Genomic DNA, 17,577 nt, shown 5'->3' with positions numbered 1-17,577 from the left:
CGACGGCCGAGACGTCAATCCACCTAAAACCAACCTGTAACATAGACAGACAGATTATGAAGCGTTGTTACTCATTGTCTGGTACCATTGAATAACTTCCAATATTTCTTGAGAATACCGATGTAAATTTTATCCGCATGCTGAATTTTAAGTATCTGAGCTCATTGGAATATAATTTATCAAAAGATAGAATGCTAAACTTATATTTGTCTTAATTCAAAATCATTTATTGAGAAATGTAACTACTATTGATATTAAATTTCTAATTAAATAAGCTATATCAAATTATTTAATTTTTTTCATTGGTCACGGATCGAAAACTAAAACAAATTTAGATTTTTCAGATGAAAAATGTTCGCAGGCTTTGACTTCAGTTACCGCTATGTAAAAGCCATTGAGCCTGTATTTGCTTTAAAGAAATTGTTTAACGTGTTACAATTAACTACTCACAAAAACTTATATGATCTATAGTTATTTGCCTTGACAAGACAATACTTTAATTGGATCTCGGAACTCTCAAGACATAAGAAGCTCAACGAGGTAGAAAAAAAAATATAGCGCTTTTTGAAAATTATGTTCAAAGGTCGAATCTAGCGAATTACATAGATCTGATTATAGCTATCCGTCGGTTTTAGTTAATTAATTTCGTCGAAGTTAGTTTGACCCAGAACCCAAAAACTTTGCACATACGCAACATCGTAACGGGTGGAAAATGATCCAAGGGAAAAGTGTTAAAAATAAATATAAATATTTATCTTTAATAACATAACAACGCTTGTTTCAAACTTTTTATTATTAAATTTCCTTGCATATATTATTGTTAATCCATTTGATGACTTTATTGACATTTGTATGTATTTCGAATTATTTACTTTAAAATGTTAATAGTATACATCATAATCAATATAATGAATGGTTTACAAGCATTTGAATTGTTATAATTAAATTTAAAGCTATCATTAGCATTCTAAATACATAGCAGTTATGTATTTTAATTAAATACAATCCTGAATAATTTTAACTGAAGTCTTGTTTGATAATTATCCGATTTGAGAAGGATAAAAAACGATCCTGTGCGTCATTTAAAGTCCTTAATAACCGTTATCTTTCGAAAATCCTATGTAGTCAAATATGGAACTGATCGATAGTCATTTTTTCTGCCAAGATAATTGTCGTGTGCGTGTGTGCGTGTCGTCGGATATGCGGATAGTGGCAAATAGAAAAAGAAACTATGTTTTCGCTCACACTCGTGTGCTATATCTTCTGCCCTAGGCGAGGCTACTACAACATTATTATTAATGTGATTTTATTCAATTTTATTGCAGGTTTCGGAATAAAAGTTGCAACTTGTTACATTTAATTAATTTTCATACCTGACGTTGTGCGTGGTTATTAAAAAGCGTCCCATTTTAATATCGTTAACCAGCTCGTCATTTCAATTTCTCTTAAAACTTTATATAAATTTTATAAAAAAAAGTATAAAATAATCAAATATTATTAAGTTCCACGATAACAATATCAACTAATAACCATAAGAAAGGTAAAATAATAAAATGACTTCGTGCAATAAAACAATTATGTGTCATAATCTACAGCATTTATATAAAAATCTGTAAGATACTTGAACACATATAAAAATCACAATCTTGACAGTCACAAATATGGCAGTTAGGAAGGGCCCGTAGCTGTAATTCCCAGACATCATGTTAATCAGAAACGGTCTACGTGCATGGAAACGAAATGGTCACGGATATATATAAGCCCTGTCACATCTTTGATGATGTGAAGCCCAAAATTCTCATCCTTATGTTAATACAACTTAGATAGGCATAATGGGTATGTCTCTTGGCATATTTTTTTTAAACATTGTATACGCTACAAATCTTAACCATAGACATATATGAAATTCGAATATTAATATAGTTTTTCGGAGTTCATTAATTTTTATTTCCATTTCACATAAATCTTTGTTTAAATACACAATATATTCCTTAGTTACGGCATTACTATTCTAAAAAGTCATTTTGTATCTCACTCGTGAAAACCGACTTACGATGATACGCTAACTGTTACATTTATCATATTCAATATCGCTTATCATTTTCTGTTATTTCACGATCGGTGACAAACGGTATGTATTTTGTTTGTATTATATGTATATACAATATGAACAAGTAAGTTATATGTTATATGTACATTGTACGCTCAAATAATTGAATAAACAACATCACCAGTTAATATATTGAGTAAAGTCAATGAATATCCCAAAGGATTGGCAATACATCTACAATAGGTATCCTGTTGCAGCTGTCAAATTATAAACTGGCTTACGTGTGTTTGAAAAACGGCATAATCACCATTACGTTTATTTATTTTTTTAACGTTCTTTATTTCTTTAAATTATTATAAATTGTTGACATACTATGTTGTCTGGAGAAGATCGCTACTTAGCAACGAAATAGTCTAATTGTACAACTTAAATAGTTTTATTTTATTGTATGTACAAAATAAAATATATTATTATGCCGCATTTTTTTTAACAAATTTAAGCGTTGAGATTTGAAAGCGAGATAAAAAAACAAACCAAGTAATACTTTATTGTTAGTATTATTAGTCGAGATGGCCTAGTGGTTAGGACGCGTGAATCTTAACCGATTATCGTGCTTAATTTGTGTTCATAATTCGTCTCGTGCTTGATGGTGAAGGAAAACATCGTGAGGAAACCTGCATGTGTGTAATTTCATTGAATTTTTTTTTTATATTCGCCGGGAGGGCAAATTACTCTACTCCACCTGATGGTAAGTGGTAGTAGAGTCCAAACGCGACGACGGCCAGTACAGACGGGAAAAACGTTCTGCACTAGCCGCCTTCGCCTTGCCGGCCCGCAAGATGCCTCTTCACGCCTCGTTTGAAGGAACCCGGGTTGTAAGAGGAGGGGAACACGTGAGCTGGTAAGGAATTCCATTATTTGGAAGTGCGACAAAGAAAGGAGTTGCCAAATTTCTTTTTCGCGATGGAATTGATGTCACAGTTAGGCGGTGACATCGAGAACCAGCTCGCGTGGACTTAAGAAGGAAGGGGGAAGCAGGAATTAGAGAGAATAATTTCTCAGAGCACTCGCCGTGATACAGTCGATAGAAAGCGCTCAGTGCTGCTATCTCACGACGCAATTCTAAAGGTTAAAGGGTGTTTGTGACCTTTACGTCGCCAATAATGAGTACGGCACGTCGCTGCAACCGGTCCAAGGCCTCAAGTAGGTACTTAGCGGAGCCATCCCAAAGGTGCGAGCAATATTCCACGCAAGACCGTACCTGTGTTTTGTACAGCAGGCACAGTTGTTGTGGCGTGAAAAAGCGCCGCACCTTGTTCAGAACTCCGAGTTTCCGTGTAGCTGTTTTTATAACAGCCTCGATGTAATCCCTTGGACTAAGGTCGCAGCGAACGTCAACCCCCAGCATGGCGATTTTACTTTGCATCACCAGCGGAGTACCACAGAGGGAGGGAAGAGGGGAAAATGTTGACTTTTTCGCCGTGAGAGCGCATACCTGTGTTTTCTTGGCATTAAACTCAACAAGATTATCAGAGCCCCATTTGGCGATGAGCTCTAACGTCCTATCGAGTTCAATGAGAAGATCCTTCCGCCTCTCCTCAATTTCCGCTCGCCCAGCCACTGCGCGTCCGTGGTATCCACCATGCACTGTACTATCATCTGCATAGCAATGTATGTTCCCAAGAGAGAGCATATCATTGATATGCAAAAGAAAGAGTGTGGGAGATAGCACAGATCCCTGGGGGACGCCAGCATTCACTACATAGAATTGTGAAGCGCAACCATTAACTAAAACATGAAGGCTACGCTTGTGTAAAAAGCTGGCAATCCAGGTGCATAACTGAGCAGGCAGACCATATGCCGGCAGCTTGGAGAGAAGACTTCTGTGCCAGACCCTGTCGAAAGCCTTGGAGATATCGAGGCTGACAGCCAACGATTCTCCACGCTTGTCGATAGCTTTATCCCAGAGGTGTGTTACGTACGCTAGAAGATCACCTGTGGACCGTTTTGTTCGAAACCCGTATTGACGATCATTAATTAAATAGTGATCTTCTAGGTAATAGATCAGTTGGTTGTTTAAAATCCGTTCCATCACCTTACAAAGTACTGAGGTGATAGCTATTGGCCGATAATTTGCCGGGTCAGACCGATCCCCTTTTTTGTGTTTTTCTGCCACGTGTGTATTCTACAAACCCGCATTGGAGCAGCGTGGTGGAATAAGCTCCAAACCCTCTCCTCAAAAGGGAGAGGAGGCCAAAGCCCAGCAGTTGCGCATTATCAGGCTGTTACGGTAGTATTAATAACATCCTATTCGAAGAAATTTTCAGCTCACTTAAGACAATACAAAGCAAAAAATTACATTTTACTTTTTTCATCATGTCATATCGAATCGAGTGTTACACGTTACCATTGTGTACTCCCGTACACTGTAGTAGCAATAAGGATAAAGATATCGTAGTAATTCAAGCTCACAACATCCATTTGCGTAATGTTACATCATAAATAGTATTCAAAACCGTTAAACGTTTATTTAACTGTTTAGAATTCTATGTGCTATATAATAAGAATAAAAGTTAATTTTAATTATATTATTTTAAAAATAATTTTAATTATATTAAGTTAAAAACACATTTAATCTGTAGAAACAGACGCATACAAATCTTATATTTGAATTAAAAAATATATATAATAATATATATCTATGCTCTCTATCAATCTCCGAATTGACACCCTCAGTAATTAGAAAATATTGCACATTTATAAGACTTAGAGCAGTATTTTAGATATATACATAACACACATACATACATCATCTCAATAACAATAAAATATAATATATATATTTAAATTTCAAGCGACAGCAAACTACAAAAAATAATTATTGAATCGAGCTCTTTTAAAACTGGGACTATTTATTAACAATTAAATGATGTACAATTAAATAATAACATTTATATGCACTATATTCTTACCAAATACCAATTATTACATAACGTTTATCAAATCTCAATACACCCAAGGTTTTAATATGGCTTAAGATTATAAGCTTACGTATTTTTAAATCATAAAACCGAACTAGCGCAGACCTTGCAACATCATCTCATCGTTCTTTAAACAAACGCATAGCCAGAAATAGTACAACTGGACTATTGTATTTCCAATTGTACTATTTCTAGCTACTGCGCTTAAACATTGAATTCGCCTTCATTGCAGTTATTCGTACGAGAATAATGTGTACAATGTTTTGACAGCCTAATAGTTGGCTCCATCGAGCAGAAGGCAGAAGGTTAGTATTTAACACTTAATATCAAAGTTCATAAGCTAAGTGGCGTCAAATACAAACCGTACTGCACTGCCTTAAATGTTGTCTGAAATTATGTTTCAAGCTAATTATATTTTCTTTTGACTCCCTCTTGGTCTTAATATTATCTTTTACATCAGCCAAATCCACGCACCGATGAATCTAAAACAAACTAAGCTCTCTCTCCAGTCGCAATGGAGTCTAATTAGACTTCGAAAGTGTCATCCACATTTAGGTCTAGGATTTTTGGAATGATGCAGTACATGATGCCCACATCAAAAAGATACCCCTAAGACTTACATTGGAGTTTTACCCACTAAAACCTCTGCGATAACCGTACTTACTCGATACGGACCGGGGGTACTGTGGGATTAGCTGCGTTTGTGTGTGCTGAGTAATATATAACTCTTTGATGTTCCTGTAGCTTCAGCCCCTCGGAGGGGTCGCAATTTTCCTTTATAACAGACGAGGTAAATTTACTTATATATCATCGCATCCATATCTACAAGGACGGGATGTACATTAGGACTCGTTGGTCTAGTGGCTTGATGTAAGACTGCAGACCTAGAGACTGCAGTCCTGGGTTCAATTCCCAGGTTGGCCAATAAAAGTTATTGGGTTTTTCTGTCAGAAAATTCTCAGTAGCAGCCCGGAGTCTGGAAGTTGGAAGTGTGTACACTCCCGTGCCTCGGAAAGCACGTTAAGCTGTTGTTTCCGGCCGTGTCGGATTGCCGTACCATCGGATTATAAGAGTTAGGGAATAGAGAGTGCACTCGTGCTTGCGCACACACTTGTGCACTATAATATCTCCTGCGTAGTTGGCTAATCTCTTTTGAGATTGCTACGCCGTGGCCGAAATCGGTTTGGAGGACATTATTATTATTATTATTTAGGCATTTTTTAATTTTTTCATTTCATTTACTTATTGCTTATCAAAACTATACCAGCAGTTAAATTAGCATAACAGGATGTCTCCAACGGTTACAGTATAGGGTTATCAGTGCCCTGCGGATGGGATTCACCGCATACGCAGTAAAATTCGTTTTATTATTATATTTTGTTCTGATAGCCGAGATATAAGGTTATTTAATAATGTAGTATGCTTATATGCGTTTACGTTAAACAATAATTAAATCATTTGTACATCAACCCCAATATTTAAATTTCTTGAATAAGTTCTTTTGTACACTTTTAATTTAATTTAGTTTATGGTAAAATAATAAATAAACATATGTAATACATCAGCTTGAGTTATTGCTATTTGCTTTAATATATAACATGATGATTTACTGGTGGCAGGCCTTTGTGCAAGCTCGTCTGGGTAGGTACCACCCACTCATCAGATATTCTACCGCAAAACAGCAGTGCTTGTTATTGTTGTGTTCCGGTTTGAAGGGTGAGTGAGCCAGTGTAATTACAGGCACGAGAGACATAAAATCTTAGTTCCCAAGGTTGGTGGCACATTGGCTATGTAAGCGATGGTTGACATTTCTTACAATGCCAATGTCTAAGGGTGTTTGTTGACCACTTACGATCAGGTGGCCCATACGCTCATCCGCATCCCTATTCTATAAAAAAAGACGTATGAATAGTATGCAACTAACCGTAATTTGTATTGTTAGGATGTCTTTGAAAAAACTTAATGGATTAAGGCTTTCATAACAAATTATCACCTGTGAATGACTCCTTAATTAGACACGTGAAATCTAAGGTATGCTGAATCTTACCCGGATTTATAGCCACTATGCTTAATGTTGATCTAAGTATTTTATCCCCGGCTTGATAACACATAAACAACCATTTCATATTCATATCAAAACTAATAACATAGAAAGATTAGTTATAGCTAAGAAAAAAATATATATATAATATTTTCATATTGGCTATTCTCGGCCAGAAATTTTCAATGCATGCAACTTGCATTCGACTCATTGCGCCGTGAACGAAACCATTTCGTTAGAAACCCAGCCAGATGAGTTCGCTTTTATCATATATACGTTTGATCTCAAGATCTTTATTACATTCAGAGATGGAATTTGTACAATGTTAGCAAATACGAATTTTTTCGAAGAGATATACCCCGACTGGAAATTAATGTAATTTTTCATAATAAAAACGTTCCTCGGCTTCCTGGTCTAGTGGTTAACTGATATGGCTGCTAATTTGAAGTTCGAATCTTGGACCGGATAATTTAGTTCAATTTATTATTATTTAAAAAAAACAATAGTTCCTAAGTTTCAATGAAGTTACACTGAACTTTATTTAGTGATTCTAATTGTATTATTTTGTAGCGAGCTTATATTTAATAAAGAGATTGTTATTATTATAAATATCAACCTAGATTTAGAAAGTTGACAGTATTACTTTGTGTGTCTCGAAAAGTACATAAAGCATTTACCTTCACCCTTAAACTATTTCCAGTCCTCTCGGATTGCTGTCCTATCAGATAAAAGAACATTTATTTTAGTGAATGATGAGCGAATCGACGAGATTATCTTCATTATCAGAAACATATCATATTACATAAAGCTTGGTAGTTTCCGGGGCTCCCTTTTTCTTATCACAGTGTGTGTCATCTATCTATGTTTTATATGAAGAAGCGCAAGTTATATTTATTAATCAAAATAAATAAAAACACGTTGACAGTAGAGTACCTAAGTCTTGAAAATTCCTAGATACGTGAACATTTTCAAAAGCATAAACGCATAGTTTCTCAAAAATGTGTAGGTTGTTCTTAAGAACGTTTTTGTAACAAACTCACAGCAACAAATCCGCTTTGCGTTCGTTTTAATTAAAATTCTGAATAAATTTTTTGATTAGATTTCAAAGCTTTTGCCATTATACCTATTTAATAGGCTTAATAGTATATATTTTTTTTAATATAACATAATTTGTGGATGAATGGTAATAATAATGACTCTATACAATTTTATCTGTCATTTAATATGTTTAATAAAAAATGTAAACGCAAAAAATAAGTATTCGAAACGTCGTCCTTAAATTAAAAGGGCTTTAACGAATGGAATATTAATTAAACTTTATCATACAAAATACTTATGAGATCATAAATTTAAAATTTAAATAATTACTCTAGACTTTTTACACAAAATTTTATTTATAGGACGTGATATTTTTTCTCTACTTTTATTTGTAGAAAAATATCGTTAGCTTCTTAAATTGAAATAGATTGACATTTTAACCTTTATGATTATGATAAATTTCTTTCGCAGCAAAGGTGTCATAATTCTTATCCCGAATTCGTTATTTTTATTAGAAAACTCGAATATTTTTAGTTTTTATTTGAGTCGTAAATTAAGTAGTAATTACTTTTGAACTTTTTTATTATATTAAAAAATATTTCGACATCAAGAACGTTTATAAAATAAAAATTTATAATTTCGATCGAATAAATAAAGAAGGCCGAAACCGAGTGCCGAATGAGAAAATTTGTGAATTTCGAAGGTTAGCGTCAGGCTTTTCAGAAATGAAAGTAAATTCTTTTAAATTTCATACTATTGATGCGTTAGGAGCAAGCAAATTATATTGGATATAAAATAAAAAAGTGAAAAGGAACGCATGCACTCCTTTATAAAAAAATGTAATCTGTAAATGACTTTTTTAATTATATATTTTAATATGCTTTAAAATATTACAATCTCTATACCAGTTTAAATTTCGAATGCTTCAAACCTTTAAACATTTTAAGCTGCTTTAAATGGATAAAATAAACCATTAGGAAATTTCTGCGAAGCGCTTACAAACCTCAGTAACAAGGCTATATAATTAAAGTAAACTAAATTTTATCCACATACCTGCGTCGAGCAAAATTTATATCGAGATTGAAATAAAACTAACCATACAATAAGGAAAGTTATTAGAAACCTAATTCCCTATTCTCTAATTTTTCAATAACAAATTCAAATTAAGAGGGATTATGAAGCAAAACTGCTAATCTTTTATTTGATTTTTGTAAAACCAGTTCAAAGTTAAAAATAAAATATTGTATGTAAACTACATTATATTTTTTAAGGCTTGTTTGTGTTTAATAAAAAACATAAATTTTCTCAATAAAAAATATAAAGAAAAGTCCTCTAACATTTAAGTTTTACTGATGATACTACTCGCTGTTGACACGAGAGGACTACAGAATAAAAACATATACCGCTTTATATTAATTATCATTTTATAGTGTAAAAAAGATACTATATTCTTCAGAACAATTTGTAAAAATATGTGACGCAAAAATACAAAATAGGGTTAGATACTTTTAGCTATCCTGCTAGGGCATTTTACTATATATTTTAACAATATTTTTTGTACTTCGTTATGTATTTTAAAATATAAAAATTCTGTCGTAGTTTTATAATTATTTTGTTGAACCATCATAATACCAATCAATCTCTTTCTACATCATTTTTCTTTGTGTTTTTTTTAATCAAAGAAATTTTAGTGACATTTAAAAGTCCGATATAATTTGTTTAATTGTATTAATTATTTCCACTTCTGATTCCAAATAATATAATATATATTGCTTTTCGGTTATATTGTTGCTTTACCGATAGACCAAGGACGTCTTAGTTATTTGTCAACAATGCTATGACAATAAATAATAGAAACGCTTGTAACTGACTTCCCGAATTTAATATCAGGAACATTTGTCACTGCAACTGTCACCGGGTCAGAGTCTAACTTCAATTCCTAGTAACAAAGACATTATTGCTAATGTTATTTCGGTTCTCTTGTGGCCGTAGTTGTAATGTTTTCAAGGAATATTCTGAATAGTTATTAGTGTTCTTAAACGATGTAGTAAATTAAATATTCTTTGAAGCGTATATTAATACTAGGGTGTATACAATCTGGAGATTGGCGCTCGAGCCGTCGAACCGTTTGGACGTATACGAGTAAAATATTGTTATCAATGTTTCTTGTATGTTTTTTTCGCTTGTTTATTGTTTTTTTGTTATTTTCTGTGGTAAAATATTATATTGGCTGTGTATGGATTTTGTTTTTCATTAAAGATTGATTTTGTTGTTTGATTATAGGTCTTTCAAAGACCTATTTTTGCTTGTTGTTTTCGTTGTCGTTGTTTGTTGTGTTGAGAATTATGTGTCAACGATGGACGTTGACACATAATTGTCGTCCGACAATAATTTTAGGCGTAAACGCCCACTTGTGGGAGTCGCCCTGTTTGATTCCGGCTTCGATACGGAGAAGGAAGTTCTAGCAGCGCCTAAATGGACGGCACGGAGATGCGAACCACGGTGGCAGCGGCGAACAATTCGGTGACTAACACCACGCGGGATGCGCAGGCACTTGAAGAGTTAAAGGCCTCCATAGTGTCTGTGGTCGGCGCGATAAACGCCCGGTTGAACGGGATCGAGGAGCGCCTCCCTGCCTGCGTAACCATCGCCCCCCCCTTAGCGGCGGATAAGAAGCGGGAGTTGGTGCAGCCAAACGGTCCAACCTATTCGCAGGCGGCCAAAACGGCTACAACGCCGAATATAAGACCCACACCCAAGCGGGTGGCACATGCCGCGCCTGTGCGGAAGCCGGTGGCTCCAGCCGTACCAGCAACACCGACAGCTGGTCCCTCGGTCGCCTCGACCGTGCCGTAGTCCCAGTCACGGGAGGCTCAGGAGTCGTCTTGGTCTACCTTAGTGAAAAAGGGGAAGAAGGGGAAGAAGCCTTCCCCCGCAGCGGTAGTACCAATGGTGCCAATGGCACCTCAAGCTCCCAAACCGAAGTTGGCCGCCCCTCGCACATACAGCCCCTCGCTCTGTGATAAAAGACCTAGTGGCTCCACCACTGATCACGGAACGAGAAACGGAGATAGCCTTGGGCCGCTTGAGGGCCAAAAACATGGCGCCTTGTCCGGGCGGTGTTCCAGGGCGTGTTTTGTGCGATACCCGATGATACCTAGGTATAAGGCTTCGGGAGCTGTTCGACGAATGTTTGCATAGCGGGCAGTTTCCGAAGCCTTGGAAGCAAGGAAAGTTGGTGCTCTTGTCGAAGGAGGGGCGGTCACCAGGCTCCTCCTCAGCATTTAGGCGGAAGTGCTGCTGAACGAGATGGCCAAATTATTTGAGAAGATTCTCGCAGCCCGTCTCGTTCAACACCTCGACGAGGTCGATCCGCGTCTCACAGAGGCTCAGTTCGAATTCAGGGCGGGCCGTTCAACGGTCGACGCCCTGAATTCGCCCTGAAGTCTCGGACCACGGAATTGGTGGCCTGGTGGTGTCGTTAGACATTGCAAACGCCCAAACAGTCTCCCTTTCGAGACGACCACGGAGGCACTCCGATACCAAGGGGTGCAGATCTATCTGAGGAGGCTGTCGGAGGCGTACCTCCAGGACCGGGAGGTCTGAATTTGGGCACAGATGAAGGCCTGATCCTGGACGGAGCTTCAGGCAGCACTTCGTGCAACTCAGCCCGAAGCTCATCAACGCCGCTGCCACCTTGGGTCGCCTTGTACCCAACGTGGGAGGACCGGGATCACTATGTCGTTGCAAAAGGAGGCTGCGGAGCGGGAGCGGGAAAAAAAACGCCGCTGCAGACCTGCTCCGCCGAAGAAGACCGGGGAGAAGAGGCGCTAGGCACACCTTCTATATATATATATATATGTAATAAACGACGGAAATAATTATCAGTCGACTGTTTACAACTTTTATAAAGAAATCACAAGGACTGAATTAAATTAGTTTTTTTTTTTTTTATAACTCGCGACATGCCAAGAACACCTCTCCTTATCACAAAAGGAAGAATTTCTCTAAATTATCTCGGACTTTTTTGTATTTATCTTAAAAGGTTCGAAATTGAATTCATCCACGCACGTTTTTAATTTCCGATTCGCTTTCAACTCTTAGAATTTATTTTTGCTAAATTATATGCCCACTAATTAGATAATTAGACTTAAAATTAATAATTGAAGTATTGAGTTAGTGAAATATTTAATCATTATAAAAAGTATAAGAGAAAAGCTTAATAACAGAATTCAATTTAAACAATACAATTTGTAATTTAATTGTAAATTATTAATATAATTTTATTAATTTGGTGAAAATGTGTAACAATTCAATTTCTTGTCGATTCTATATTATGGTAGAATGAAAAAAATTCCAAGCCGATATACCGATTTTCAAAATTCAGAAATATATATTAAATAATATTTTGTTTAACGTTATATCATTCCTATATAGTTGCTGTTCGAAATATATATAATTCTAAATATATATAATGACGGGCCGGTTGGCGTGGTTGGTAGATACTTGCCTTTCACGTCGAAGGTTCTGGGTTCGATTCCTACCCAGGACAGACATTTGTGTGCATGAACATGTCTGTTGTCCCGAGTCTGGGTGTAATTATCTAAATAAGTTTACTTACAAAAGAAAAGTAAAATATATAGTATATCAATTGTCTGGTTTCCATAGCACAAGCTCTGCTTAATTTGAGATCAGATGGCCGTGTGTAAATAAAGTCCCAGGACATTATTATTATTAATGTTTGCCTCGGCATATTTTGGTTGCTAACCCATCAGCATAATAAATACGTTACCTCCTATTTTTACTTAAATGTCTAAACTCTTAGATAGCAACGTATATAAAAGAATGTTTTAGTTTTTGTCGTTGAATGCCCAGTTAGAACGAAGTTCGTTTTTATTATAGATTAAATAGCGCTTTACTCGCGGCTTCGCTCGTTCGCATAATTCAAAATTACTAAATACCAATTTCAATAGCTCTTACTTCAAAAATAAAGGACATTCATACAAACATTCATCCTCTTTATCACTACCTTAGAGGTTAAATTTTCAAAAATTCTTCCTTAGCTAACTTACTGTATTAAAAAAATCCGTACGCAAATTTTTATGGTGCTTGCTCCAGTAGTTTGGGATGTACGTTGGTCAATCAGTCGGTTATTATTTTATATAATATCACAACCAGGCACAATGAAATATGTTGTCAACGTTTGAGAGTAATAAAATGAAAAAAGGCATAATAATTATACAACAAAACTTTAGCAACATGCGCACATACTTTAGCAAAATAATAAAACGGGTGTGATCTCCCTGGGACCCTCGAAAATTAATCTATCAAAAAATATATTGGCTCAGCAGTTACTAAGCAAGGATTACTTTGCCGCCGTAACATAGGATGTTGAAAACCCAAAGCAGATTGTTTCAACCAAAAATATACACATCGTAATCCGTAATCAGTAAGTCAGCCGAGATGGCCCAGTGGTAAGGACGCGTAAATCTTAACCGATGATCGTGGGTTCAAACCGGGCAAGCACCACTGAATTTTCATGTGCTTAATTTGAAATTATAATTCATCTCGTGCTTTACGATGAAGGAAAACGTAAGGAAACCAGCATGTATCTAATTTCACTGAAATTCTGCCACATGTGTATTCCACCAACCCGCATTGGAGCAGCGTGGTGGAATAAGCTCAAATCTTCTCTTTAAAAAAAGGGAGAGGAGGCCTTAGCCCAGCAGTGGGACATTCACAGGCTGTTACGAATCCGTAATCAGAATCAGTGACTTTTAAACCGACAATATATAAAATCTTAAGTAAAGATCAGAATAAAACCGATATAAAATAAAAGCACACATTTCTACTATACTTATTTCAATCACATACTTTTACTATTTGATAATTTAACAAAGTACCAACATAATAAATTAATTGCAGTACTTCATGAGATATTTGGTTAATACACTTTCGAATATAAGTTTTAAAGTACAGGATATAAAGACTTATATTCAATACTGATCTTGACTTTCATCCTCACAAATCTTATGTATCCAAGCTCTAAATTGCCTTTCCGCATTGTTTTGAAATAAGGTCAGTTCGGTCAAATGTTAAAGGAATTTCAAATAAAAACTTTTCTTGTAGATGATAATTATTTTTTATTGCCGTTGAAGAAAATATGATCACCAACTGATCCATGACATCCCTGAATTTTATCTAATGTGTCTCACGTCTGAGCAGTTTTTCTTAGTTGTAAAACTTTGTCCAAGTACGTCTTTCATTACGCCGTTATTTATATTAGGGTCACTCACTCATCACATATTCAATTAAATAGTATTATTGTATTTGCCATGATGACCCAGTACCTAAAACATGTGAATCTGAAGATTCCGGATTCAAATCTGGAGAAGCACCACTGAGTTTTTATGTGCTTAACTTAGTTAACGATGACCGAAAAAATTGTGAGAAAACCTACGCGTTTCGTGGTTTAAAATTTTGATATATTAATGTCCAACAAACCGTATATATACATTGTAACATACAATAGAAAATTGAGCATAACCACCTACCTTCAAGAGCACCCTCTAGCAGCTTAAGTATACTGGGCCCAGTAGGTGTCTTCGATACTCCTAGTTAAACGTATTCCATAAGTTACATAATTGCTGAAGGAACATTTGTATATATGATAATAGAACTCACAGAGAACACAGATTACAATTTTTTTTTTGAAAGCGCGTAAAATATCGACCTGTCAGTTCGGATATCGATGAAAACAGATTAGCTCAACGCATGTGGCGCTTTAGTCGTGCGTCTAACCAATAGGAACGTTTATATTCGGTTTCCTCTATTATGAATAAAGAAAGTACTCAAACTCATTCCCAAAAAAAAAACTAGATATATCTTGTGTCACAATATTGTGGTGTCTTATAAATAAAAAGTAATAATTAAATTTGTAGTATAAATTCTGTTAAGGAATTAATAAGAAGTTTACTCCGGTTCGGAACATACATAAATGTATAGATTATAAACTTTTACATACATAATACACATAAAAAAGTATGTATGCACCAACACCAACCCACATTGGAGCAACGTCATGGTGGATTGAATTTCATACCATCTCAAGAAGACAATTTTAAAATAAGGTAACATATACATTTGAGTTTCCTATTTTAAATTTAAAAAATACGTTCATCACCAGTCATTTATCAAAAAAAAACATTATCGGTTTCAAAAAATTCAAAAAATGAAAATAAATATTAGTACACGTAAAAAAGTAAAATTTTCTACCAGCATATACTTAGATAAATACATACTTGTGTCATGTTATACATACATGCCTGAGTGGAACCCAAATATTAAAGTTTTCCAAAATAATTATTAACCTTATTTGCGTAATTTTCAAACGTGCTGCTGCTTATATACATTTATACTGAATTTAGTATATACTATATAGTATAACTATCTCTATTTTTGTCCTCCAGAATTATTCTTTATTTATTTACAATTTATCAAATCGTATTGACAATATTATATGATTGAACTTCATTAAAATTAATTAAACGAATGCGCGATACCAGAACGACTTTTTTCTATTTTATATTATTATGTATATTGCCTCTTGACCGAATTTCGCTCACAACGTTCACCCAGGGATTAATGGACAACTACGCAATACGTAGGATATATTAAATAAACAAGTAAATATTATACATTCTTTTAATACATGAGCAAATAAGTTTATTTGCCCATTCCAAATTACTACTTATACTGTGAAATTTTATAGGGTATATTTTATGTAATTCTATTTTTAAATTATATTAAATAGACGTGCTATTCGCACAGTGTCAGTATACAGATAATTTGATGAAACAAAAAGGAGAAAAATGTACAATTTAATGCAAAGCGGCCACGTCACTCTTCGCGATCTCTATCAGGCAATTTCAACAGTTGTAAAATTAAATTTACACAAAAGTTTTATTTAATTACACAAATTAATATTTCATTTAAAAGCAACAAAAGTTTAATCTGACTTGAAAACTAGTGTAATATGTTTGTATGACAATAGTTCTATCTCTAGCAGAACTTTCGGTAACTTTAGCTCTCTATAGCAAAGTCAGAACTATTTCATATGAATAGTTATGAAAAGAGTTCGTTAACAGTTTGAACTAGAAACATAAGTTATAATAAAGATTACAGTAGCGTTTAAAATATAAGCAGATCTTCATTACAGTCTTTAAGGTTAGTTTAGCGTATTTCTGAAATATATCTGTACCCATCACCGACAGTATTGAACTTCTAGGAGTTACTTTAACACCCAAACTCAACTTTGGAGAATACATTGAATCCAAAGCTAAAACTGCTGACAAAAAACTTAGCATCCTCAATAAGGTCATGTCATGTTATGGGAAGTACCAGCTTGATGCTTTGGATTTAGTGGATTGTCGTGCTAGAAAGCTCATTGGTGACCAGACACTGGTCACAAAACTCCAGACCTTAGAACACCGTCGTAAGGTTGCCTGTTTGTCGGTATTCTACAGGATAGAATTAAATCTATTCTTCACTGGTGGTAGAGCTTTGTGCAAGCTCGTCTGGGTAGGTACCACCCACTCATCAGATATTCTACCGCAAAACAGCAGTACTTGTTATTGTTGTGTTCCGGTTTGAAGGGTGAGTGAGCCAGTGTAAATACAGGCACAAGGGACATAAAATCTTAGTTCCCAAGGTTGGTGGCGCATTGGCTATATAAGCGATGGTTGACATTACTTACAATGCCAATGTCTAAGAGCGTTTGGTGACCACTTACCATCAGGTGGCCCATATGCTCGTCCGCCTTCCTATTCTATAAAAAAAAAAAAAAAGGATATATTTCGGAGAGTGTGCTCAGGAACTATTTGATTTGGTTCTACCGTCACCTTTTTACCACAGAACTGCGAGGCATCGAAAAGATCTGCACCCGTACGTAGTTGACGTATTTAAGACACGTACGAAACGATTTGCTTTCTCGATTCTGATACGCACCACCAACGTCTGGAATACCCTCCCGACCTCCGTTTTCCCCACCACTTACAATATGGGTACTTTCAAGTCAAGAGTGAATAGGCATCTTCTAGGCAAGCGCGCTCCACCTTAGACTATATCTTCACTTTCCATCAGGTGTGATAACAGTCAAGCGCTAGCCTATACATTTAAAAAAATAGTTGTAAGTTACTAAAGTTTTCATAATTTCATAATGAGTATTGAGTGTATTTTTTAAATAAGCTGCAATAAAAGCAAAATTTAAAAATAATTCGAGTATGATAAAATATGAAAATAATTCTCAAACTTCCCATATAATTTAACTCGACGCAGGCGTCAGACTTCGATTAATTAAAGGCTATTTTAACGACCAAAAACTAAATTTAAAATTCTTAATTATAAATAATTTCAACTCTATAAATTGGTTTTAAATTTGTACAGTAACTCAATTAGGCTCTCTTAAT

The sequence above is a fragment of the Nymphalis io genome, chromosome 12 (assembly GCF_905147045.1).
Source record: "Nymphalis io chromosome 12, ilAglIoxx1.1, whole genome shotgun sequence".
In the NCBI taxonomy this organism is placed as follows: domain Eukaryota; kingdom Metazoa; phylum Arthropoda; class Insecta; order Lepidoptera; family Nymphalidae; genus Nymphalis; species Nymphalis io.
This window is presented reverse-complemented; position numbering follows the sequence as displayed.